Genomic DNA, 12,797 nt, shown 5'->3' with positions numbered 1-12,797 from the left:
AATAAATAAATAAATAAATAAATAAAATTTAATTTTTTAAAAAAATACTTGTAAAATATCTAAGTAATCATTCAAATTATTTTATTTTCTTGAAGGAAAAAAAAAGTCGCGTACGAGAGAACCTTTGTTATTAATATCACATGCAAACTTCTTAAAACATTATTGACCATTATATTATTGTCCTCGTGAAAATGACATCTTCTCACCATTATTAGAAGCACAGGAGAGTGTTTTGAAAAGCGGGGACAGAGTGAGAAACAAGAACATGATTTTAAGGCACGTGGTCAGTTCCTTGTACGGTCCTCAATCAGTAAAACAAGAGAATAATTTTTTAAATTTTTTATATTAAAATTATAAAAAATATTAATTTAATATATTTTCAAACAAAACTCATGAAATTCAATAAAAAAACATTAAAAAAAAAAGGAGGAGATAAGGTTGAACAAGTGACGACAATCTATTGGCTTCTTGGATTACCTTATCTCCATGTCACAGGTCCTTTCTCTTAATTGTTTTCTAAATTTGAAACTGTAATTTGTAATTGTAATTCCCAGCATAGCGCATATGCGAGGGTAATCACAACAACTCAAGAGAAAAACAACACCCTATTAAATCAAATTAAAAAAAAAAACAATTTGAAGCATCGAAGGGTGAAATAGAAAAAAATGAAAGGACTGAAATGAAATAAAACCTTGGTGGATGCTATCAATAGCCTTGTTCTTTTAGCTTTCTGTATAATGTAATGGGCAGGTCTTATTACTTGAGTGTGTGATGCAAGAGATAGTCATTGCAGATTTTAGTTGCCTAAGTTTGATCCTTTGTGGAGTTCCTTTGCAAGTCTCTTTTTTTTCTCCTTATTCATAATTTTCAAAACAAAAAAAAAGCATTTACCGATCATAGCTTTAGATTAATTATATGTGTTATTGAAAGAGATGAGGAGCTAGTATCATTCGTGCAGGTGTCAAAGTGATCATCAGCAGCCTTCCATTCCTTTCTCTCTTTGCTAGGTGAGTACTTGTACATATTATTCTTTTATTTGTTTGTCATTATCTTTATATTATGCTTTTTATCTTAATTATGTCATAAATTTGCATTTTTGTGGGAATTGCTGCTTTAAACTCATAAGTGTAAACTATTTTGTTTCAATGTATTCGTTAGATCGCTGGTATGCTATCTTTCACTAATGAAATTCTTTTTATTGGTTTTGAGAAGAAAAAAAAAAGTATTTCTATCTTTGTCTTATGGAAAAAGCACGTAGATCTATGAACTATATATATAAAAAGAAAGGATAGATATTCCCATTACTTAATAATCGAGGAAATGAGTGTTTAAAATTAAGTTAATAAAATTGAAACCAAATCAGCTTCATTAGATAAAGCTATTGTGTAGATAAAAATAATTAAATAAGTGTATGATGCAGAGATGGTCGCTACAGATTTTCGTTGGCTAAGATTGATCCTTTGTTGAGTTCGTTCCATTAATTATACTTCCTTGCAAGTCTTTTTTGTCTCCTTATTCATAACTTTTTCTTAAAAAAAAACATTGACCGATCATAGCTTTAGATTGATTAGATGTGTTGTTGGAAGCGATGAGCAGCTAGTATCATTCGTGCAGGTGTCAAAGTGATCATCATCAACCTTCCATACAGAGACTGGTGGAAAATGGCTATCGAAAGTGTTGGTGGGTCCGTTGTATCTAAGATAGCAGAGCTCTTGGTGGAACCAGCAATCAAGCAGTTCCGTTACATGTTCTGTTTCAACAATTTTGTTCAAGAATTCGATGAACAAATGATGAACCTTGCTATGGCACTTTATCATCTGCAAGATGCTGTCGACGTTGCCAAAAGGAATGCTGAAGAAATTGAGATTGATGTCAACAAATGGCTGGAAGATGCAAAAAACGAAATTGAAGGTGTGAATCGTTTGCAAAATGAAAAAGGAAAAATTGGCAAATGCTTTACTTGGTGTCCAAATTCGATGCGACAATTCAAGTTAAGCAAGGCACTGGCAAAGAAGACGGAGACTCTGAGAAAACTTGAAGAAAATAGCAGAAAGTTTCCAAAAGTGTCCCACAAAGCACCTCTTCAAGAGATAAAGTTTCTTCCATCAAAGGAATTCACACTCTCAGGATCGTCAAAAGAAGCTTTCAACCAGATTATGAAAGCTCTCAAAGATGACAAGGTCAATATGATCGGACTGTACGGCATGGGAGGTGTGGGTAAAACCACCCTGGTGAAAGAAGTAGGCAGGAGAGCCGAAGAGTTGCACCTTTTTGATGACGTTTTGATAGCTACGGTGTCCCAGAATCCAAATGTCACAGGCATCCAGGATCAAATGGCAGATAGTTTAGATCTGAAATTGACAAGAAGAGTAAAGAAGGGAGAGCAAATGAACTATGGCAGAGACTGCAGGGAAAGAAGATGCTTATAGTCCTGGATGATGTTTGGAAAGTTATTGACTTCCAAGAGATAGGGATCCCATTTGGTGATGATCACAGGGGTTGTAAAATTCTTCTAACAACACGTAATCAAGAACTATGTTCTTATTTGGCGTGCCAGCAAAAAGTGTTGTTAAGTCCCTTAACTGAAATTGAAGCTTGGGCTTTATTCAAAAGCAACGCAGGTTTAAGTGATGAGGACTCTGACTTGAACAGAGTGGCAAAGGAGGTTGCGAGAAAATGCCAAGGATTGCCTTTAGCTCTTGCGGCAGTAGGAAGGGCTCTAAAAGGCAAATCTAAAAATGAGTGGAAATTAGCATCTAAAAACCTCAAAAAATCTCAATCTCGGCACATGGAAAACGTTGATGACCGAAGTAATCCATATGCCTGTCTTAAATTGAGCTATGATTATTTGAAGCGCAAGGAAACCAAGTTATGTTTCTTGCTATGCTGTTTATTTGAAGAAGATGACGACATTTCAATCGAGGATTTGACGAGACATGCAGTTGGCTACGGGTTACATCAAGATGTGGAGTCCATTGAAGATACAAGGGAACAAGTTTATGCGGAGATGAAAGCCCTCAAAGATAGGTGTATGCTGTTGGGCACTGAAATTGAAGAAAATGTGAAAATGCATGACTTGTTTCGTGAACTTGCTATTGAGATAGCAACTAAAGAATATGGATTCATGGTAAGTGCTGGCAATGAGTGGAAGAGTGTAAATAATAGTGTTACAACAATTTCGTTAATGGGCAATAAACTAGCAGAACTTCCTGAAGCATTGGTGTGTCCACAGCTCAAAGTTCTGTCTCTAAAGGGAGGGTGTTTGTCATTGCAATCACTTCAATTCTCAACGAACCTTCAATCGTTGCTGTTGATCAAGTGTAAATGCAAGGACCTCATTTCATTGAGAAAGCTGCAAAGACTTAAGATTCTTGTTTTCAGGTGGTGCTACTCCATTGAAGAATTACCTGATGAAATTGGGGAGCTCAAGGAGTTAAGGTTGTTGGATTTGACAGGTTGTGAAAATCTAAGAAGGATTCCTGTGAATTTGATTGCAAGGTTGAAGAAGTTAGAAGAACTGCTGATCGGGTATAAGAGCTTCAAGGGATGGGATGTTGTCGGATGTGACAGCGCAGAAGGAATCAATGCAAGCCTAACAGAACTAAACTCGTTGCCTCATTTAGCTGTATTATCATTGAAGATACCGAAGGTTGAATGCATTCCTAGAGATTTTGTTTTTCCCAGCTTGCTCAAATATGATATAGTGTTAGGAGATTCTTCTTATTATTATTCAGAAAGAGTATACCCAACCTCGAAAAGATTATATTTGGGTGATATCAGCGCCGCATCCTTAAATGCAAAGACATTTGAGCAGTTGTTTCCTACTGTGTCTCAAATTGATTTTAGAAACATTAAGGGTTTAGAAAATATAGCATTGTCCTCTGATCAGATGACCATCCATGGCCATGGGTCGCAAAAGGACTTCTTACAAAGATTAGAATATGTCAAAGTGAGAGGATGTGGGGATATTCGCACTCTGTTTCCAGCAAAATGGCGGCAAGCTTTGAAAAATCCAAGGAGCGTGGAAATTGATCAATGCGAATCATTGGAAGAGGTATTTGAATTGGATGAAGGAATTAACGAGGAGAAGGAGCTGTCATTTTTAACGGAGTTACAGCTGTCCTGGTTACCTGAGCTCAAATGGATATGGAAGGGGCCCACTAGACATGTCAGCCTCCAAAGTCTTATTCATCTGAACTTGTCATTTCTTAACAAACTGACATTTATCTTCACACCGTCCCTCGCTCAAAGTCTTATTCATCTGGAAACACTACGGATAGAATATTGCCGTGGATTGAAGCATCTTATCAGAGAGAAGGATGACGAAGGGGAAATAATTCCAGAGTCTCTTGGCTTCCCAAAATTAAAAACTCTCTCTATAATAGAATGTGCTGAACTTGAATATGTCTTCCCTGTCTCCGTGTCTCCAAGTCTTCCGAACCTGGAAGAGATGGAGATTGATTTTAATGACAATTTAAAGCAAGTATTTTACAGTGGAGAAGGAGATGACATCATCGTCAAGTCTAAAATTAAAGATGGCATCATCGACTTCCCTCAGCTAAGAAAATTGTCTCTTTCAAAGTGCAGCTTTTTTGGTCCAAAGGATTTTGCTGCCCAATTGCCTTCTTTGCAATGTCTAAGCATCTCTGGCCACGAAGACGTCCTTCAGGTAATTTGTTCGCACAGCTTCGAGTACGTCCTTTATATTTCTCCATTTTTTTTCTTTTCTAATTTAAATTGTCAACTTCAATACATTGTGATAATTTGTTCTATCTTCCTCCAAATTTCGAAAACTAAAGTAATTGATAAGTTCTTTAACCATCCACTGAATTTAATTGATGATTTAAATTGGCTTAGGAAGTTAGACATCAATTACTGTAATGTAATTTCTTATTTCTTCCTTCATATTTCTAAAACTAAAGTAATGGATAAATGCTAGCAAATCCTTTAGCCATCCACTGAATTTAAAAGGAGTGAAATTGAGGCTTCGTATTTGGTTTATTTTTTCTAAACAATTAGAGTTAAAAAGTAAAAAATGAAACTTCTTTTTAAACACAATTTTTTCTCATTCAAAGAACTTCAAAAGCACCAAATTTGTATTGAATTCAAAAATCATTTTTTTTTAATATTTTTTTTCATTTTTTTTTACAATTTATTTTCACTTTTTTTTATGAAAAAAATAATTTAAATGATACATAATCAAGCATTTTTATTAAAACATTTTACTAATATGTAAAATTCAAATTATTTTCTTTTATATTTTTATTTTTGGAAAATGTCATAATTGTTTTTTTTATTATAAATCGAATATAAAAAATTAATTTTTTTGAGTTAAAGTATAATTTTTCATGATTGCTTTTAATTTAACTAATATAAAATAATAGTTTGTATTCAGATTATCATAAATATGAAAAAATATGATTTTATATTCCCATGACCCGTTGCCTTGTCTATCTATATCTTCTTGTTGATAAGTATTTCGGTATTGGGGATAATTGGTTCATCTATTTAACAAAATTATATAATAGTTTCAAAGTCCACAAAAATTACTAGGAATTATATCTAACAAATTGGTACCCTTATTTTCTTTTGATGCAGAGGCTTCCAAGGTTGGAAATATTAGAGTTGTCCGATTGTGAGGAATTGGAGCAAATTTGACTGCTTGTGCCTGACATGAGGTGTATATGGAAGGGTCTCATACCATGCAATTTGACTACTTTGAAGGTGAAAAAGTGTGAGAGACTGACATATATATTCACAAACAGCATGATTGCTAGTCTAATTCAACTGAAAATTCTAGAGATATCAAAGTGTGAGGAATTGGAGCACATTATTGCTAAGGATAATGATGATGAAAAGGATCAGATATTTTCAGGAAGTGATCTCCAATCTGCATCCTTTCCTAATTTGTGTCAACTTGAGATCAGAAGATGCAACAAGTTGAAGAGTCTCTTCCCGGTAGCCATGGCTTCAGGTCTCAAAAAGCTCCGAGAACTTAAAGTAAGTGAATCCTCTCAATTATTGGGAGTATTTGGGCAGGGTGATCATGTCTCACCTGTCAATGTTGAGAAGGAGATGGTGCTCCCTGATCTGCAGGAGCTGTTGCTTGTACAATTACCAAGTATTTCCTGCTTTAGTCTCGGATGTTATGATTTCTTGTTCCCTCATTTGAAGAAGTTGGAGGTGGATGCATGCCCAAAGCTGACCACAGAATCTGCTACTACATCAAATGACTCAATGAGTGCTCAATCAGAGGTGCTGCTGATTTGACTTGATTTATTGCCTCTAATTTAGTTTTAAAAGTGCACAATAATTACTATGAATTACATCTAACAAATTGGTACCCTTGTTGTTTTCTTGTGATGCAGGGGTTTATGAATTTGAAAGAAATATATATTGGAAACTTGGAAGGAGTACAAGATTTAATGCAAGTTGGACGTTTGGTAACTAATAAAAGAGGTGGGCATGTTTGTTGTGTGAGCTTCCATAAATAAGGGTTTAGTAATTTATTGTGTGAACTTCCATAAATAAGGGTTTCTGTTTGCTTGCCCATTTGTGTTTCTTTTCAAGTGTTTGAACATTAAAAAACAAGAGCATAATATTTACTCATTTGTGTGCTTATTGTTTAATGTGTGGATTCTGTGTAAAACCGACAATTATTTGTTTAAGATTTACCAGACTTGTATCTAATGAGATTCTCGTTATAAAATATGTGTGTGTGAGTAGAGTAGTTCATGAATCTCTTTTTCGTAATCTCACAAAGGCTCGTCTGATGCAAAAAGGTGGCGCGGCGTCGCGGCGATCGTCCACCCTCAAATGTGTAATGGGGGGGTATATATATATGGTAAATATGGGAAGACAAGGAATTTTTTGTCTCTTAGCAATGGAAAATGGTGTGGGAGTCGCCACCTAGTATTTTGGTCACTAGGAACCCTAACCGGTCTCAGAGATCGGGCACGGGGACTGGTTGCGTAAAGGGAAGGTATTAGCACCCCAAATACGCCCTACCTAAGGTAAGCTGCTTTGTTTATTTGTCTGATAAAATTCAAGGTCCCGTTGTGTTTCGTAGTTGTTGGTCCGTCTATGGTTCAAGAAAAGTCCTCCTCAATAAGGAGGCCTTATCTTATCGAGTAAAACCTAACCGTTCTAACGTCTATGCATGTTGGCCCGTCTATGGTTCAAGAAAAGTCGTCCTCAATAAGGAGGTCCTTATCTTATCGGGTAAAACCTAACCGTTCTAACGTCTATGCATGTTGGCCTGTCTATGGTTCAAGAAAAGTCCTCCTCAATAAGGAGGTCCTTATCTTATTGGGTAAAACCTAACCGTTCTAATATCTATGTAAAAAAATCATATTTTTAATAATGTATAAATTGTAATCCCATATACTAAAATAAAACAAAAAGATTTTTTTAGAATTTTTGAAATATTGGCCTAGTTCTCATGGATTGAATAAACCGGTTATTAAAGCCAAAATGCATGCTAATACATATTGTTTTGAAATTTCCTTTGTTGTGTGAAAATATGATGTTATAATATTTATATATATATATATATATATATATATATATATATATATATATATATTGGAGAGACTAGGCCGTGTTTTAAAACAAAATATTTTTTAATTATGTAATTTTTTTTGACGCAAATCGGGTATTTTAATACTGGGTTGGTATCCTTACGGTATAAAAATACAACCAAATATTAATCCAGTTTGATAAAAATATGCAAGAAAAATCAACAATATTTTTAAAGATATTTAGAAATTTTTGAAAGCAAAAGACATTTTTTATTTTTTGAAAATCTTTGACAATTTGATGGAAACCGGGTATTTTAATACCGGATTTGTTTCTTTACAGTATAAAAAAACAAACCGATATTGATCAAAAAACAATAATAAAATTACAGAAAATCACATATTTTTGAAATAATTTTTGCAGAATTTTCTTAAATTTTTTTTTATATATATATCTATATATAAATAATACAAAAACAATATAATATATAATATATAATATTAAATGGGCTGGGCTAATCCGGCCCAACCAACTAGGTTGGGCCAGACTCAGCCCCAAAGGTGTTGGGCCGATTTCGGCCCAAAAAACTAATGTTGCCTTCTGGGCCAGGCCCGGCCCAGAAGGCAGGGCTGGGCCAGGATCTGCCTGGCCCAGCAGCCCAAACGGGCAGGGGGAATTATTTTCCCCCCACCCCTGCATGCAGAATGCTATTCGTTCTGCGTGCAGAGAAGGAAAAAAATAAAATGCAAGAAATGAAGGAGAAGAAGGGTTACCTAGAGGGGCGGTGTGTCCTGCTGTGTTTCTGGCGGTGCTGCGATGGAGGTCGGTGGCGGCGGCTCCAAGCAGCGGTGCTGCTGTCTCAAGCGGCGGAGAGAGGGATTCTTCCTCTTTCCTTCTCCTCTGCTTCCTTCCCTCTTCTTCTGCTGCTGTTTTTTCTTTAGTTTTTCCTTTCTCTCTTCGGTTCTTCCCTTTTGTGTTTCCTTCTCTTTTTTTCTTTTTCCTTTCCCTTGCTTCTCTCCGTTTTCTCTCTTTCGAGTCCTCCTCCTCCTCTCTTTCAGTTCTTTTCCTTCCCTTCTCCTCCCTCCTTGCTGCTGTGTTGGGTCCTATTTATAGAGCCAAGTGAGTGGCTTTTCGCTGTGGAGCATGGGGAGCGGGTCGAGCGGCGGCTGGTCGGGGCGCCGCTGTCCAGGCGTGCCTCCCTCGGTTTCAGCAGCGTGGCGGGTGGTCGGCCAGTGTCTTCGGTCGGTGGTCCAACGGCGTGGGGCCTCGGGTTGGTCGGTGGGCTAGAGGGACCAACAAAATTAAACAAAACTTCTTTTTCCTTCTTCCCCGCTGCATGTTTGGGGGAAGAAGAAAGGGGAACAGTGCCGCTCAAAACGACACCGTTCAACTTTTTTTTTTTTTAAAAAAAAAAGTATGAAACGGCGTCGTTTTGGATAAAACGCGCCGTTTCATTTAAAAATGGCGCCAGAACGCGCCAAATTTTAAATTAGCCCTCAATTATCTTTTTCCCTTCAATTGCATCCCTGCCAATTTCGGTCTTCGCCCCTCTAGTTGGCCGCATGTTTCACTTTAGTCCTTGACCTCTGATTTATACAATTGAGCCCTCAATTGATCAATAAACTTCCAATTTCTTCAATTAGACCCCTGAATCAATTAATTCCAGCCCCTCCATTTACGCGCCTCTTCCAATTTGGTCCATGGTTTCGGATTTTTTAATTAAGTCCCTAATTGGCCCTTAAACTTCAATATTTATGCAATTAAGCCCCTGATTTGACCTAATAAATTCCTAAAAAATATATTTTGGCCCCAGAACTTAAATTTCTTCTAATTAAAGCCCAAATTGACTTAAAAATCAATTTTTCTTGCAATCAAATCCCCTATAAATTCATTTAAAAATCCAATTAAGTCCATAAACATCCAAATTTGGGCTTTTCTCCTCAAATTTCAAATTTTCCTTCTCAACAGGGCTCTCCTCCTTCAAGAATATACTGTCAAAAATACAATCTTTGTATTTTTAACCTTATTGACCAATTTTCCGACCATTTTCTGAGCGCTTTTGCCTCCTGTTATTTTTCTTAACCTCCTTTGGCTATATATATATTTTTTATATATATATTTTGCAAGGGACCCAAAAATGGGTTACAACAAAAGGGATGGAATCTGATAATTGTTGTGTTCATTGTGGAGCTGTTGGGGAGTCTCGTGAAAATGTACTGGTCCATTGTTCTTATGCTCAGAGCTGCTGGGGAGTCTCGTGAAAATGTACTGGTCCATTGTTCTTATGCTCAGAGCTGCTGGGAAGAGTTAGGCATTCAAACACGGATGACAAGCAATGTCAGCTTTCCGCAATGAGTTTTTTCCTACTTCCAGTTGCTTGATGAGAATTTGTTGTTAAAAATTGCAGTCACAATCTGGGCTATTTGGAATAGGAGAAACGAACAGGTAAGGAACAATTATTCCTTCTCGTCCTATAGAGCTGTTCAAGCAGGTCTGAACTTTCTCTCTAGCTGGTCTGCTTCTCGGTTTACACCAGCACATATAGCAATTCATCCTAGTTTGCCTAAATGGGAGAAACCTCCTCCTGGTTTTATCAAATGCAATATAGATGCAGCAGTTGACAATAATCAAGAGGCTATAGGAGCAGTGTTTGTCTTGCATGATGAGGAGGGGGCTTTGATAATGCGTGGCTGCTGGCATGCTAATGATGTTTTTCCCAAAGTTAGCAGAGGTATTAGTGTTGAAAGGGTTTTCTTTCATCAAATATATATATATTGGTATCACCCTTGAATATTAACCAAATATAACCTAAATAACCTAATTTTTTTTTCATTTAATTTCTGATTTTCTGAAAGCATTTGATTATTACAACATAAAATAGGATAAAAGTTGAAAAACAAAAAGCACCCACACCTACATAATAAAATGGGCTAATTGTATGGTCACAATCACATTAGCATTAGCAGATGTCGGCTATAAATTACAAAATCAAAATAACCTTAACCAAAATTGATTACCCCAAATTAATTTTAAAATTAGATTTATTTAAATTATATCTAAAATATATTAATATGAATTTCTCCCTATAAAAATATATGGAACCTGGTAAAAAAACAATTTCTTCTTCAATTTTGTTAATCATGATTAATTGTAAATCTTGATATAAAGAAAATGAGGAATGAATTTCTCATGCCTCCAACAAGTATATGTTCAAGCCTCATTCTCAATGTGGAGGGGCGAGAGTATTAAACTTCAGGATTAAAATATTATTTGGTTATTATTTTGAGATAAAAAAAATATAAAGATAATGGAAATATAAAAGATATGTACGTCTTTATATATTTTTTATTTTAAAAATATTAAAAATATTAAAAAACATTATTCCAAAAAAATTTATTTTATGTAGCTATTTTCATCTTCACCATCAAACATATTTTCATCACTCCTGTATTTATTTATTTTGTTTTAAAATATTAACTAAATACAGCTTAATTTTTAAATCTGAGTTTATAAAAAAATATGAATATCACAACATAGGATAAAAGTTGTTACTTGCAAATTTGTTTTAGCTAAAATGATTGGTAGGAGATATCTAGTAATTTAAAATGACTGATGTCTAAACTGCTATGATGATAAGTAGTTGTTACTTGCAAATTTGATGTGAGTATTCTTACATGCTTAAGAAAGAATTCATATAAAAAGAAAAAATATAATAATATTTTAAAAAGATAGACTTTAAAATTATTAAGAATAAAAATATTATGAACCTTAAACTTTGAAGATTCATTTAGTATTTATAACTCACAAATCTTGTTTTTTATGAAGAGGAGAAGTTGAAAAATAATTTTATCCTTGTGATATTTTGAGTTATATTTCACTCAAAATAAAATATTGAAAGACTCATATGGGATCTTGAAAAAATTAATTTGATTGTGGTATTTTAAGTTGTATTTTACTCAAAATAATAGTATTGAATCAATATAAAATATTGAGACATTTATGTGGGATCTTGAAAATATTAATTTTATTTTTATGATATTTTAAATTATATTTTACTCAAAATAATATATATTAATTTAATATAAAATATTAAAAAACCTGGGATCTTGAAAAAATTTGAACGGAGAGGTAGTTCCGACGAGTTACTTAAGTTTGTTACATGTAAAAAATAGATCAACACGTGCTCCATATCCACACGTATTGTCTAAACCCACACATATTGGATTCAAAATATACGCTAAAGCTCATAAAGATGCTGGGATGTATGCGGAACAAGGTATATGGGTCTGGATTCAAGGGCAGTTAAGCTTTGAGAGGTTTTTTTGTCCCATTAAATTTTGGTCTAAAGCAGATAGAAAGTTATTGTTTTGTTGATAGTTAGTCCTTTTCTTTTATTGAATTTGTTTCTGTGGGTGTTGACTAGTTATTTATGGTGAAGTGATAATCTCTTCTTTTGTTCTGCGTATAGTAATGTGGTGTAAAATATTTTTATAAAAACATTTTTTAATTAAAAATATATTAAAATAATTTTTTCAATTAAAAAAAACTTTAAAATCATTAAAAAAAATACTTAAAAAATTAAATTAACAACATTAATTTAATATTTTTTAAAATTAAATAAAATTTCAAAAGTAATTAATTTAAATCAAAAAATTAAATTAACAAGTTTTTCCTTTATATTATACTATTTACTAAAAGATATCAGTCTTTCACCGTGGATTCGTATAGTGAAAAGTTAAAGGCTGATTTTACCCTTTAGTGGGCAAACTAGCATGCCTTGAATTTGGGGATACAATGATCTTTTTCATGGGACACATTGATCATTATTTGAAAGAGAAGGACTAAACGATATTTTTTGTATTTTCTTTGCACAATGTGATTATTTAATTACCCTTGGAAAACAAGCTTGGGTCTAGGGGCTTATTAGTCTTTGACTTGATTTTTCAACAAGTATATTACTTCATTGTCCTTGAAAATTTAGAACAATTATCTTTGACTTTGAGGTTCTTTTGTCATTTAAATGTGGTCATTTAGTAGTTATTGGGTGTTATTGGAGATAATAAGATAATTTGATAAATAAAAAAATTAAATTTAAAAAAACAAACAGAATCATGTGAATAATGTTTGCCACCTCCGAATGGTATGTGTAGCGTCATTTGATAGCTAAAATGGTGATTCAAGGGAGGCTTCTGAAGAATCTCGACATCCCTCCACGAATCAACGACGCGTGTAGCACTATAGCGGTTGGTGTGACGCGTGTGACCTTTTGTTTTTTTTAT

The 12,797-nt window shown here is 34.3% G+C and overlaps 1 pseudogene; it reads left to right on the top strand.

Moving 5' to 3' along the window:
• The first annotated feature begins 600 nt into the window (after nucleotides 1-600).
• On the top strand, nucleotides 601-6,711 carry LOC133671080 (probable disease resistance protein At4g27220; annotated as a pseudogene).
• The last annotated feature ends 6,086 nt before the right edge of the window (nucleotides 6,712-12,797 follow it).

Source organism: Populus nigra, chromosome 1 (genome assembly GCF_951802175.1).
Source record: "Populus nigra chromosome 1, ddPopNigr1.1, whole genome shotgun sequence".
In the NCBI taxonomy this organism is placed as follows: Eukaryota; Viridiplantae; Streptophyta; class Magnoliopsida; order Malpighiales; family Salicaceae; genus Populus; species Populus nigra.
Note: the sequence above shows the minus strand (reverse complement) of the source record. Positions and strands in the feature narration are given on the sequence as shown.